General features: G+C 37.9%; 1 pseudogene; it reads right to left on the bottom strand.

Moving 5' to 3' along the window:
• Positions 1-348: 348 nt before the first annotated feature.
• On the bottom strand, positions 349-6,961 carry LOC143689916 (electrogenic aspartate/glutamate antiporter SLC25A12, mitochondrial pseudogene; annotated as a pseudogene).
• Positions 6,962-13,133: the final 6,172 nt, after the last annotated feature.

Below are 13,133 nucleotides of genomic sequence, written 5' to 3'. Positions count from 1 at the left end.
GCAATACATTTCAATAAGTGTGATTTGTTGGGATGAGGTGCCAAGATGTAGCCGCACAAAGATGTGCAATAAGTACAGTCACTGTAAGCGCAAGTTGTGCAAAGCAGAGTCTAGAACACTACTCATTCTGAGGCTTAGGGAAACATTTCAACACATAAGACGAAAGCTTGAACTGAGCTGCCCCCACCCAAATGATTACTTTATAAACAAATATATATATGTCATACAGAAAAAACAGATGATGATTCAGCTGAGTCAGCACTGTGCCGCTGACTGAAAACATTAGGGAGCTGCTCCCTCAGCCCCTCTCTTAAGGGTACCATTTTGCCACATGCAGTCACCTTCTCTTCATTGAGCTACTGCCGCTGCTGCCTTTGGCTGAACTGCAGCAATGCTAGGAGGCTTAACTTTCGAAAAACAAAGGACAAACTTGTTTTCAATACCAGCAAAAGTGGCTGTAGTGAGTTTGCTCCCACTGATGTGCTCAGGACTGGCAGGAGGAAGTTCTGTGATGTGGGACTTAGATGTTGGCTCTGAGCTGGAGAGTTTGAGGTCTCCAAAACAATGTAAAACGACCGCTGGAGGTGTTCATAGGTGACTAAGGTAACATACTGAACTGAGGAGAGGTTCGAAACGCTCAGGCTACAGTTTCTTTCCACACGGTAGGGCCCCTCCTCCCAAAGCCATCTGTACAACCAGAATGCATCGTCTGGTCTGCGCGGGTGGCCACTTGTGGTCTTATCTTGACAGCATCATCAGAAGTCATCAGAAAAGCAGCAGGCACACCTGCCATGGCTCCAGCTGCCAGGAGATTTAAACCTCCCACGTTTTCTTTTTCATCAGTCAGAAGTAGTTGGCAATGAGCATAAACAGGAAAATATATTGCAAAGAAGAGACTGTCTCAGAGGAAATATGCTTTGGCACCCTTATACAGACTCAACAGTCCCATGGTGATCTCTGCTGCTACCTGCAGAAAATCTTCACTATCTCTAGAGGGTTGATGAAGATGACCTGAGAGCCTCCAGCACAACCTCCAGCAAGGACTTTTGTCAAAAGTAGAATAGAGTAATCTCTGCTGGTAAATTTGCCTGGAACAAAATTGTTAACAGACAGTTTAATGGCCTTTTCTGGAGCAACCCCTGTAAGTTGTGATATCAGACCCTGGGAGGGACCAAAGAAGCTCTCACAGGCAAGACTTTCTTAAAACAGTGATAGCTGTTTTTGTACATCAGCTCTCCCACACCAGAGCCAGTACCATGCTGATTTTGCATGTGGGTCTTCACCATATCTATAATATATACTGCCGTGGCTCCCACAATTCCAGCAACTGAATCTAGAGGGAATCTGTAAGCAAACTCAGCAGTTTGGAGCCAAACGGGCCTGCCTAACCATTGAGATTGCTGCCTCTGAAGTTCTGCCAGGCTGTAAGGTAAGACACCCACAGACAACAGGGCTATTCTCTCCATATCTTCCAAAGTCAGGCACCCTGTAGCATTATATGGGTCTGCAAACTGGTAGAGAATATCAATTTCTACTGGGGTGACTTGTCCAAAGAGTATGGCATTCTGGACAAATTCCTCCTTTGGGACCTCAACATCCTTCCTTGTGCCAACTAGAGTGGTAAATATTTTACAAACAAGTTCCATACTACTCAGTAAAGAGTTAAATGCATTCAAGTAGGAGTAGCTAACCTAGTGTGAGATACTTACTCCAGCTGATAAAACTAAGTTCTCCTCCATGAAAGGAGTAAGCCTGTGAGACTGAATGGTAACTATGATGTTACTGAAATCCAGCCCAGAAATCATGCCACTTTTGCTTTTATCTTTCAATGCAAAGACATGTGTTACACGTTCCAATTGCAACTCCTGGAGAAACTGTGAATTTCATGTGGTTAAGATGATTCTTCCAGTGACATCCAAATGCAGTGAAATAAATTTACAGTCCCAATTAAAAGGGATATGATGATGAATAATAGTCTGTCCAAAATTTCCTTTGACATTTTCAAATGTCACCTCTCCATTTCCACTCTTGACAAACAATTGGAAAGCCACTATAAACAAGGAATCTGGAACACACAAAACATTTAAATGCCAAAAACTCTTGATAGGCATTCAACTCACCCTTGGTTTGATGTATTACTCATGCCAAGAGCTGCACAATCTTTGGATTGTTATTTTTGGATCATTCAACAGTCCTGTACAGTGCTGGATAAAGTCTTCCAGGGTCATGTAATGTTCTCCATCTTCCTCAGTACTGGTATACTGTAGGAATATGTTTCCTAACTCATGAGGATCACCTCAGTTAGCTGTCTGCATCTTGATCACCATGCTCTACTGGGAAGCCGAGTACAAGCAATCATCATGTCCTTTTTGATAGAACATTCATATTAGTGAATGGATTTAATATAGTGAATGGATTTAAACGTTGTTTAAATGAACTGCTTATCAAAGCATGCTTTTTTAAGATTTAGACAAATTCTCCTTTAATAGAGAAATGAAGAAAATGATAGCATGTCAATTTCTGCTTTGCTGTTCAGCATTAAGTTGGATTTTTATTTTCTTGGTGCTTTGATGTAGGTTCTTGGCTTTATTCTCCACCTCACATTTGCCAGGTTGTATTTTTTCTTTTTTGTATACTGTATGGTGGGGGTCACATTTCATTCTTTTTCCATGTGAGTATCCTGTTATTGCAGCACCATTTTGTTGAATTTTTTTTTGGAGGTGAACAGGCCAGGAATCGAACCTGGTTCTCATATGTGGCAGACAAGAATTCTACGACTGAATTACCTATGCACTCCCCCCGCCCCCTGGTTTGTATTGCTTAGAAATATTGCTGTAATAGTGATTTTTAAATCAATAATAATTTACCTACCATTTTCCAAATTTCCTGTATTTCGCCTACAACTCAAAGTTTGGATTCCTTTGTAAATATGAATTTAGTGTTGGCTAGCTATGAGGTGAAATAAAAAAAAAAAGATGAAGCCCGGGAAGTTCAACACCTTTAGAAACTAACTGAATAACAAGAAAGAAGTCAAATTAAACATTGATATCTCATGACTGTATATGTGGGAGAATGGTGATGTATATATTACATTCTATGTCACAATTTATCTCATCCTGAAAATTAGTCAACAACCTTGTATTAATTTTTATTGTTCAGAGATGAGCATGTAAAAAAGCTTTCAGTACAAATTATGATAATGAATCCAAGATATGATTAAGCAAATGCCTTGGATGCCATAGTATAGCATCTTTCATGATGTGAAGCCTATTAAACTTATGTGAAACTTTAAGCAAAATAACTTTAAGCTGATTGCTAACCAAAAGGTTATTTTCATAATCTAGATTTTACTCAGCATTGCCACCAAAAATGTTATGTTATTGTTTTACACAAAACAGAGATATACATGCTTTGACATAAAATAGGGACACACATACTTTGTACTTAGATGATCTTTTCAATCAAGGAACAAAAATATCCTATAAATGTTTATTGCTTTCCTGGGCATGTTATATGCAAGACTTGAGTACCAGGATATGATATACATTTTTTTTTGTCTTTCAAAAAGGGAATTCATGAAGTTGTAAGTTTATAGTTCTAAGGATATAGAAATGTCCAAATTAAAGCATCCAGAAAAAGATGCCTTGACTTACCAATATCTGTCATGTTGGAAAGGTGCATGGCTGGTATCTGCTGGTCCTTGTTCCTATTTCCATTGCTTTCAGCTTCTGAGGCCAGTGGTTTCCTCTCTAAGCACCTGTGGGACTTCATTTCGCTCCTTTGAGACACAAATCTGGATTCTGGCTTGCTTAACATCTCATGGGAAGGTGCATGGCAATGTCTGCTGGGCTCTGCATCTCCAAATGTGCATGAGTAGGTGCCTCCTCTCTCTGTTAGCACTTCAAGGATCTTCAGATGACTCTGTGTCAGCTCTGAAGCAACTTGTCCACCAGGATACGATATACCTTTGCACTTAACATTTCCTTCAAGAGAATTTTAGCAAAATAGCTAAATAATCATTTTTTAAACTTTTTAAAATGCAAATTTATTGAGACATGATCACACACACAATCCATCCAAAGTGTACAATCAATAGCTCAAAGTATCACCATATAGTTGTCCATTCATCATCACAATAAATTTTAGAACATTTTCATTACTCAAAAAAAAGAAAAGAAAAGAAATCCCCCAAATCATTCCATACCCTTTACCTCCACCCCCTATTATTAGCCCCTACCATTGGTGAGGTACATTTGTTAGTGTTGATGAAATCATATTAAGATTTTACTGATAACAATATTCCATAGTTTGCAATAGGTGCAATTTTTCCCATATACCACTCTGTTATTAACTCCATGTAATAGTCTCATATAGTTGTTATACTTCAGGAAAAAAACTTTTTTAGTATTTGCACAGTTAATCACAGTCCTTGTCCACTTCAAGATTCTCTGTGGTATGTAGTCCCATGTTTTAGCATCTAGCTTTCCTTCTAGTAACGTACATGACTCTCAACTTCCTCTTTCAACCACATTCACAGACAATTCAGCAGTCTTCATTATAATCACAACAAGGTGCTACCATCACCTCCATCCATTTCCAAACATTTTAAATTTAACCTAGTTAAAAATTCTGCCTTATTAAGGAACCACTCCCCAATCTCTCATTCTATCCTCGGATAAACTGTATTCTAGATTTTATGTCTATAGTTTGCATATTATAATTAGTTCACATTAATGAGATCACAAAATATTTATCCTTTTGTGTCTTACTTATTTCACTCAACATAATGTCCTCAAAGTTCATCCATATTGTCATATGCTTCAGGACTTCATTCCTTCTTACTGCTGAATAAAATTCCATTATATGTATATACCACATTTTGTTTATCCATTTATCAGTTGATGGACACAGGGTTGTTTCCATCCTTCAGCAATTGTGAATAATGCCACTATCAACATTGGTATGCAGATGTCTACTTGAGTCCCTGCTTTCAGTTCTTCTGGGTACATTCTAAGTAGCAGGATTGCTGGATTGTAGGGCAATTCTATACTTAGGTTTCTGAGGAACTTTCACACTGTCTTCCACAGCAGCTATACCATTTAACATTTCTACCAGGAGTAAATAAATATTTCTATTTCTCCACATCCTCTCCAACACTTTAGTTTCCTGTTTGTTTAATAGTGGCCATACTAGTAGATGTAAAATGATATCTCATTGGTTTTGATTTGCATTTCCCTAATAGCTAGTGAAGATAAACATCTTTTCATCTGCTTTTTAGTCATTTGTATTTCCTCTTTGGAAAAATGCCCTTTCAAATCCTCTGCCCATTTTCTTAATTGGATTGTTTGTCTTTTTATAGTTGAGTTGTAGGATTTCTTTATTTATTCTGGATATCAAACGCTTATCAGATATGTGTGTTCCAAATATTTTCTCTCATTGAGTTGGCTGCATTTTCACCCTTTTGACAAAGTCCTTTGAAGCACAGAAATATTTGCTTTTTTTTTTTTTTTTTTTTAAAGACAGAGAGAAGGAAGGAAGGATAGAAGGAAGGAAGAAAGGGAAACATTTTTAAACATTTTCTTGTTTTATTGTATTCTGTTTCTCCGTTTTTGTTACATGGGCTGGGGCCGGGAATCGAACCGAGGTCCTCCGGCATAGCAGGCAAGCACTTTGCCCGCTGAGCCACCGCGGCCCGCCCAGAAATATTTGCTTTTGAGGAGGTTACATTTATCTATTTTTTCTTTCATTGCTTTTGCTTTGGGTGTAAGGTCTAAAAAACTACCGCCTATCACTAGATCTTGGTATTTCTCTACATTTTCTTCTGGGAGTTTTATGGTACTTGCTCTTATTTTTAGATATTTGATCCATTGTGAGTTAATTTTTGTAGAGGATGTGAGATAAGAGTCCTCTTTCATTCTTTTGTATACAGATAACCAGTTCTCCTGGCACCATTTATGGAAGAGACTATTCCGTCCCATTTAAGTGGACTTGGGAAACTTGTCAAAAATCAGTTGACTTTGGTGCATAATAAAATTCCTATATGAAAAAAAATCAATTGATCATAGATCTGAGGGTCTATTTCTGAGCTCTCAATTTGGTTCCATTGATCAAAATGTCTGTCTTTATGCCAGTACCATGCTGTTTTGATCACTGTAGCTTTAAAATATGCTCTAACATTCAGAAGCATGATCCTCCCCCTTCATTCTTCTTTTTCAAGATGTTTTTTCATATTTGTGTCCCCTTAATCTTCCAAATAAATTTGATAGCTATCTTTTCCATTTCTGCAAAGTAGTCTTGTTGGAATTTTGATGGTATTACATTGAATCTGTAGATCAGTTTGGGTAGATGTGACATCTTAGCAACATTTAGCCTTCCTATCTGTGAACAGAGAATGCCGTTCCATTTATTTAAGTCTTCTCTTGATCTTTTAGCAATGTTTTGTAGTTTTCTCTGTACAGGGCCTTTAAATCCTTGGTTAAGTTTATTCCTAGATATTTGGTTCTTTTAGTTGTTATTGTAAATGGAATTTTTGTTTGATCACCTCCTTGGACAGTTCATTATTAGTGTATAGAAACAGTACTAATTTTTGCATGTTAATCTTGTATCCTATCACTTTGCTGTACTCATTTGTTAGCTCCAGTAGCTTTGTCATAGTTTCTTTCTCTTTCTTTTTTTTGACTTTCTAAATATAGGATCATGTCATCTGCAAATGACAAATTGGATGCCTTTTGCATTTCTTTTTCTTGCCTGATTCCTCCAGCTAGAACTTCCAGCACAATATTGAATAACAGTAATGACAGTGGGCATCTTTGTCTTCTTTTGATCTTAAAAGGTTTCAGACTCTCATCACTGAGAATGTTAGCTGTGGGTTTTTCATATATGCCTTTTATCAGGTTGAGGACGCTTCCTTCGATTTTAACCTTTTGAAGTGTTTTTATTGAGAAAGGATGCTGGATTTTGTCAAAAGCCTTTTCTGCATCAATGAAGGTGATCATGTGGTTAGTTCTTTCAATTTGTTAATGTGGTATAGTACATTAGTTGATTTTTTGTGTGTTGACCCACCCTTGTGTACCTGGAATAAAACCCACTTGGTCATGGTGGGTTTTTTGCTGTTATTAATGCAAGTTGATAATATGAGATAGCAAACAGTGTTAACTTTTGTTGTTCCCCATGGCAAATGCAGAAGTAATAGAGTTTAGGGTAGGCTTCTTAGGTTAAATAGGCTTAAATTGAGAAACTGGTTGTGCCAGTTGGTCAGATTTAAGTAAGATGAAACCATTAGCTTCAATGAGGGGCTCCTAAGTGATGGCTGATACAGTGGAAGGAGGTGGGGTTGGGGTTGGGGGGATTGGTTCTCAGTTCTGCCCATTACCAGCAAGTTACTTCACCTGTCTGAGGCTTGAATGTTTTCACTTTTAAACATTAACCCCTCTGCTCTGTAGCTGTGAAACTCAATTAAGAAACATGCAAAAACACTTTGTAAACTGGAAAGCACTAACAGATGACGATTCTCTTCTTTGATACAGATTTCTGTTCCCTGATATTGCTGGTGGGGACCAGAGTTCTAGTGCACTGTGACTGAGCTTTCCTTTGGCACCCGCGTACCTTTTATAGTTTAGCTTTGTTTCTACGTTGGCAAGATTCCTCTTGCTGAATAGAGGTAATTTGCTTAGAATGGGGAGCATGTGTCAGTGCACATCTGGGTTTGGTCTCAGTGCCACTTACCCGGGAGAGCGAAGGTGTTGCTTCAGAGCACAGTTTATTATTATTTTCTTTTTTTCCATTTCTTTCTTTCTTTTTAAAAACTTTTTATTGTGAAATATAACATATATACCAAAAATAATAATAGTAATCTTCAAAAAACATTTTAACAAGTAGTTACAGAACAGATGTTAAAGTTTGGTATGGGTTACTCTTCTGGTTTGTTAAAGCTGCTGGAAGGCAATATACCAGAAATGGAAGACTTTTAAAAGGGGAATTTATTATGTTACAAGTTTATAGCTCTAAGGCCATTAAAATGTCCAAAATAAGGCATCCAGAGAAATACCTTGATGAAGGAAAAGCTGATGGAATTCCTGAAAATGGGAATTTTCTGCTAACTGGGAAGGCATATGGCTGGCATCTGCTGGTCATTGGGCTTCTGGTTCCAAACAGCTTCCCCAGGGGTGTTTTCTTTCTTCACCTCCAAACATCTGGGGCTTGTGTTGGGTGGGGCTGTCACTTCTGTTGGCTCTGTCACTTCTTCCAAAACGGTTCCCTCTTAAAGGGCTCCAGTAAGCAACCCCACCTTGAATGGGTGGAGACACACTCCATGGAAACCACCTAATCAAAAGGTCCCACCCACAACTGAGTGGGTCACATCTCCATGGAAACAATAAAAAAGATCCCACCCAATAATATTGAATGAGGATTAAAAAAAACTTGGCTTTTCTGGGGTACACAACAATTTCAAACTGGCACAGTTACCATTCCACATTTTCAGGTTTTTCCTTCTAGCTGCTCCAAAACACTGAAACATAAAGGAAATATCATTATAGTGATTCAGCAGTCATATTCATTTATTAAATCCTAGCTTCTTGGTTATAATTCCTCCTTCTCCTTTGATCATAGGGGTCTTTGGGCTGTATCCATTCTAACATTTTTAAATTGAAAAGGAGTATAAAAATATAGGATAAGGGGATGGAATTCATTGATATTCTTGGAGAAACCGACCCCTCTGGGTTTCAGAACTTGTCTAGCCTAAGAACCATCTAGAGCTTGCAGTTTTCTGGAAAGTAAACTTAGTAGATGAAACTTTTGTAGAGTCTCGGTTAGAACCTGAGGTGTTCTTTAGGGTTTACAGGAATGATGTTAATTGATGTATTGAAAAACAGTGTTGATTAGCAATATCTGGCTGAAACTTGCAAAAGAGTAGTCTCCAGAATAGCCTCTTGACTCCATTTGAACTCTGTTAGCCACTGATATCTTATTTTCTTTTCCTGTTTTTAGGCCAGAAGGCATTGTCAATCCCACAGTGCCAGGGCCAGTCTCAACCCTGGGAGTTATGTCCTACTTTATCAGGGAAACTTTTACCCCTAGATGTCATGACCCACATAGAGGGGAGGGTAATAATTTTCCTTGCAGAGTTGGACTTAGAGAGAGAGAGGTCACACCTGAGCAACCAAAGAGGTCTCTTGGAAGCAAGTCTTAGGCATAATTATAGATAGTCATAGCTTTTCCACTACAGAAATGTTTCATAAGAGCAAGCCTCAAATTAAGGGCTTGGCCTATTTTCTTGGGAGTCCCTAATGTTTGAGAAAGTACCAGGGGTTTCCCAGATGGGAAAATTTAGTATTTCCATATTTTTCCCCAGTCCCTCAAGGGACTCTACCAATACTTTTTAGTCATAAGCCCACCATAGTCTGGGTATTACATTAAACTATACAGAATTACAAGACCTTGTTCCTGTTCTGGGTTCCACGTGTCTAGGTTGTTTAAATAAGCCATTCAGACAGGTTGATTTAGGCTGTGTTACAGGATATTTAGGTTCTAGACACAATAAACCTTTCTGGCTTTGGTCTCATACAGTAGGTGAAGCTCTAGAGTACATACACTATCATCTATTGCCCTGTACTTTGATTTACCTTGGTTCCAATCAGAGCAGCTTCATTTCATCTCTAATTGAAGGCTCATCTCTTTTTCAGTTACTGTAACTGTTATTGTGTGTAGCAGTGCTGACTTTCAGAGCTACAGAACTCCAGCTCTGAATCTCAGGTGTTACAGAAATCCTCAAAGTTCCAGGGAAATACCAGCTTGTACACATAGCTTAGCGTCTCAGAATCTAGAAATACATTTACAGTTGCAGACTAAGTAGGGCTACTGTAACAGTTTATGATCTAGGCTCCAATTGTCTTACCAATATTTTCTGAAAGAGATCACATCGTATTTGTTATTTTGTTTCTTGCTTATTTTGCACAAAACATTGCCCCTAAGGTTCATTCAGTTTGTTGCTTGCCTCATGACATCATTCCTTTTTGTGGTAGCACAGATAATGTCCAAAATAAACAAACCATGTCTTACAGTGTTCTCACTTGGTTGTACAATTAGCGTCTCTCTTAATTTTAGGCAATTTTCTTTGGTCCTAAGAGACAAAGAACCAATATACAGCCTCACCAAATAGCCAATGAAAACCTCCCCTAGTCTCTTGTTCTTCCCTCTGCATTCTTTACCCCTGCTATTGCTGTGGTACGGTGGCTGTCTTCCTGTTAACTATAGGCCATAGCATGCAATATTAGTTTTCCCCCTATACTGCTTATTACTGGCTCTTTGTACAAGATCATATTTTGAAGGAATTCATGTGAGAACTTATTTCTAATTGACAATGAAAATATACCTTTCATCATATTCACCTTCAATACGGCAATGTTTTTAACCTTATTAATTAGCTACTATCACGTCTACCTGTTCCCTTACATTTAAGCTCAACCTCACTGGGTAACCTGTTCCTCACCTCTAACTTCTGTGTGCCTCTAAGTCCCCTGTATTCTACAGTGTAAACCTCTGATATTACTTTAACCAGTCATAATAGTGAAATAATATGATATCTATCCTTTTGTTTGGTTTATTTCACTCAACATTATGTCCTCAAGGTCATTCATGCTGTCATGTGCTTCAGGACCTCACTTCATCTTACTGCTGCATAATATTCCATCATATATAGATACAACATTTTGTTAATCCACTCCTCTGTTGATGGGCATTTGGATTGTTTCCATCTTTTGACAATTGTGAAAAGTGCTGCTATGACCATCGGTGTGCAAATGTCTGTTCGTGTCACTGCTTTCAGCTCTTTTGGGTATATCCTGAGTACTGGTATTGCCGGGTCATAGGACAAATTGATATTTAGTTATCTGAGGAACCGCCAAGCTGTCTTCCACAGTGGCTGTACCATTATACATTCCCACCAGCAGTGAGTAAGTGTTCCAATTTATCCACATCCTCACCAACCTTTATAGTTTTCTGTTCATTTAATAGCAGCCATTCTTACAGATGTGAGGTAATATCTCATTGTAGTCTTGATTTGCATTTCCTTTATAGCTAATGAAGATGAGCATCTCTTCATGTGCTTTTTAGCCATTTGTATTTGTTCTTTGGGAAATGTCTATTCAGATCCTTTGCCCATATATAATTGGGTTGTTTGTTCTGTTGTTGTTGAGTTCTATGATTTCTTCACAGACACAGGATACCAAATCTTTATCTGATATGTAGTTTCCAAATATTTTCTCCCACTGAGTTGGCTGCCTCTTCACCTTTTTGACAAAGGCCTTGGAGGTACAGAAGCTTTTGATTTTACATAGTTTCCATTTATAATTTTTTTCTTTCATTGCTTATGTTTTGGGCTTAAAGTCTAAGAAGCTATATCCTATTACTACATCTTAAAGATGTTTCTCTATATTTTCTTCCAGGAGTTCTATGGTAATATCTCTTATGTTAATGTCTTTAATCCATTTTGAATTAATTTTTTGTATAGGGTGTAAGGTAGGGATTGTCTTTCATCCTTTTGGATTTTGTTATCCAGTTCTCCATGCCCATTTATTGGAAACACTATTCTGTCCCAGTTCAGTGGTTCGGGAGGCCTTATTGAATATCAATTGACCATAGATTTGATGGTCTACATCCTTACTCTCAATTTGAATCCATTGATCAATATTTCTGTCTTTGTGCCAGTCCCATACTGTTTTGACCACTGAGGCTTTATAAAAAGCTTTAAAGTCAGGAAACATTAGTTCTCCCACTTTGCTCTCCTTTTTTAGGATAGCTTTAGCTATTCAGGGTCTCTTTCCCTTCTAAATAAATTTAACAACTAGCTTTTCCAAGCCTTCAAAATAGCTTGTTGAAATTTTAATTGGCATTGCATTGAATCTGTAGATCAGTTTGGGTAGCGAGAGGTTTTTCAATCGGGAATGAGACATTGCAATGAGATGTTAAGCAAGCCAGAACCTGGAGAGAGCCAAGGGAAGCCAAGAGATGAAAGCCAGTCCTGAAGAAGAAAATTGAGGAATTCCCACAGGAACAGAGGCTAAAAGCAATGGAGTCCAGGAGCAAGGGACCAGGAGATGCCAGCCACATGACTACCCATCTGACAGAGATGCTCTGACCTGTCACCCTTTCTTGAGTGAAGGATGTGGGTGCCTTAATTTGGACACTTTCACTTCCATGAACTGTAAACTTTTAAATTAAATTCTCCTTTTTAAAAGTCGTTCCAGTTCTAGTGTATCACATTCTGGCATCTTGCAAACCACACAATGTCTATTACTTCTAATTCATTTATCACATTGTATAAATTCTCTATTTCTTTTTTCAGTGATCCTCTGTCTGGTTGTTCTATCTAAGGACGAGAGTGGTATATTGAAGTTTCCCATTATTATTGTTGAAATGTCTATTACTCCCTTTAGTTCTGCCAATATTTGCCTCATGTACTTTGAAACCTCCTTGATGGGGTGCACAAACATTTATGATTGTTATTTATTCTTGGTGAATAATCCTTTTTATTATGATGTCTTTGCATTTAAAGTCTATTTTACCTGATATTAGTATAGCAACTCCTGCTTTCTTTTTATTATAGCTAGCATAGAACGTCTTTTTCCATCCCTTCACTTTCAATCTATTAGTATTCTTGGGTCTAAGATGTGTCTCTTGTAAACAGCATATAGGTGGATCATATTTTTAAATCCATTCTGCCAATCTGTGTCTTTTAATTGGTGAGTTTAGTCCATTAACATTCATAGTTATTACTGTAAAAGCAGTTCTTGAATCTACCATCTTATCCTTTAGTTTTTATTTGTCAGGTCTATATATTCTTTTTCTTTACTCTCTCTTTTTATCCTTTGAATTACCCTTACTGGTACTCTTCAATTCTGTGCCCTTCTCCCAACCTCCCTTTCCTCTCTTTTTTCAACCAAAACAACTCCCTTTAGTATTTCTTGTTGGGCAGATCTCTTGTTCTTAAGTTCTCTCAGTCTTTGCTTGTCACAGTTCTGTGCCTCCTCCAGACTTCCCTGTCCTGTGTGTTTTCCTCAGCTGACAGGACTCTCTTTTATATTTCTTATAGGTCAGGCCTCTTGTTGAGTAGTTCTCTCAGTCTTTGTCTTTGA

The sequence above is a fragment of the Tamandua tetradactyla genome, chromosome 7 (genome assembly GCF_023851605.1).
Source record: "Tamandua tetradactyla isolate mTamTet1 chromosome 7, mTamTet1.pri, whole genome shotgun sequence".
NCBI lineage: Eukaryota > Metazoa > Chordata > Mammalia > Pilosa > Myrmecophagidae > Tamandua > Tamandua tetradactyla.
The sequence above is the reverse complement of the archived record's forward strand: the minus strand, read 5'-3'. Positions and strand labels throughout refer to the sequence as shown.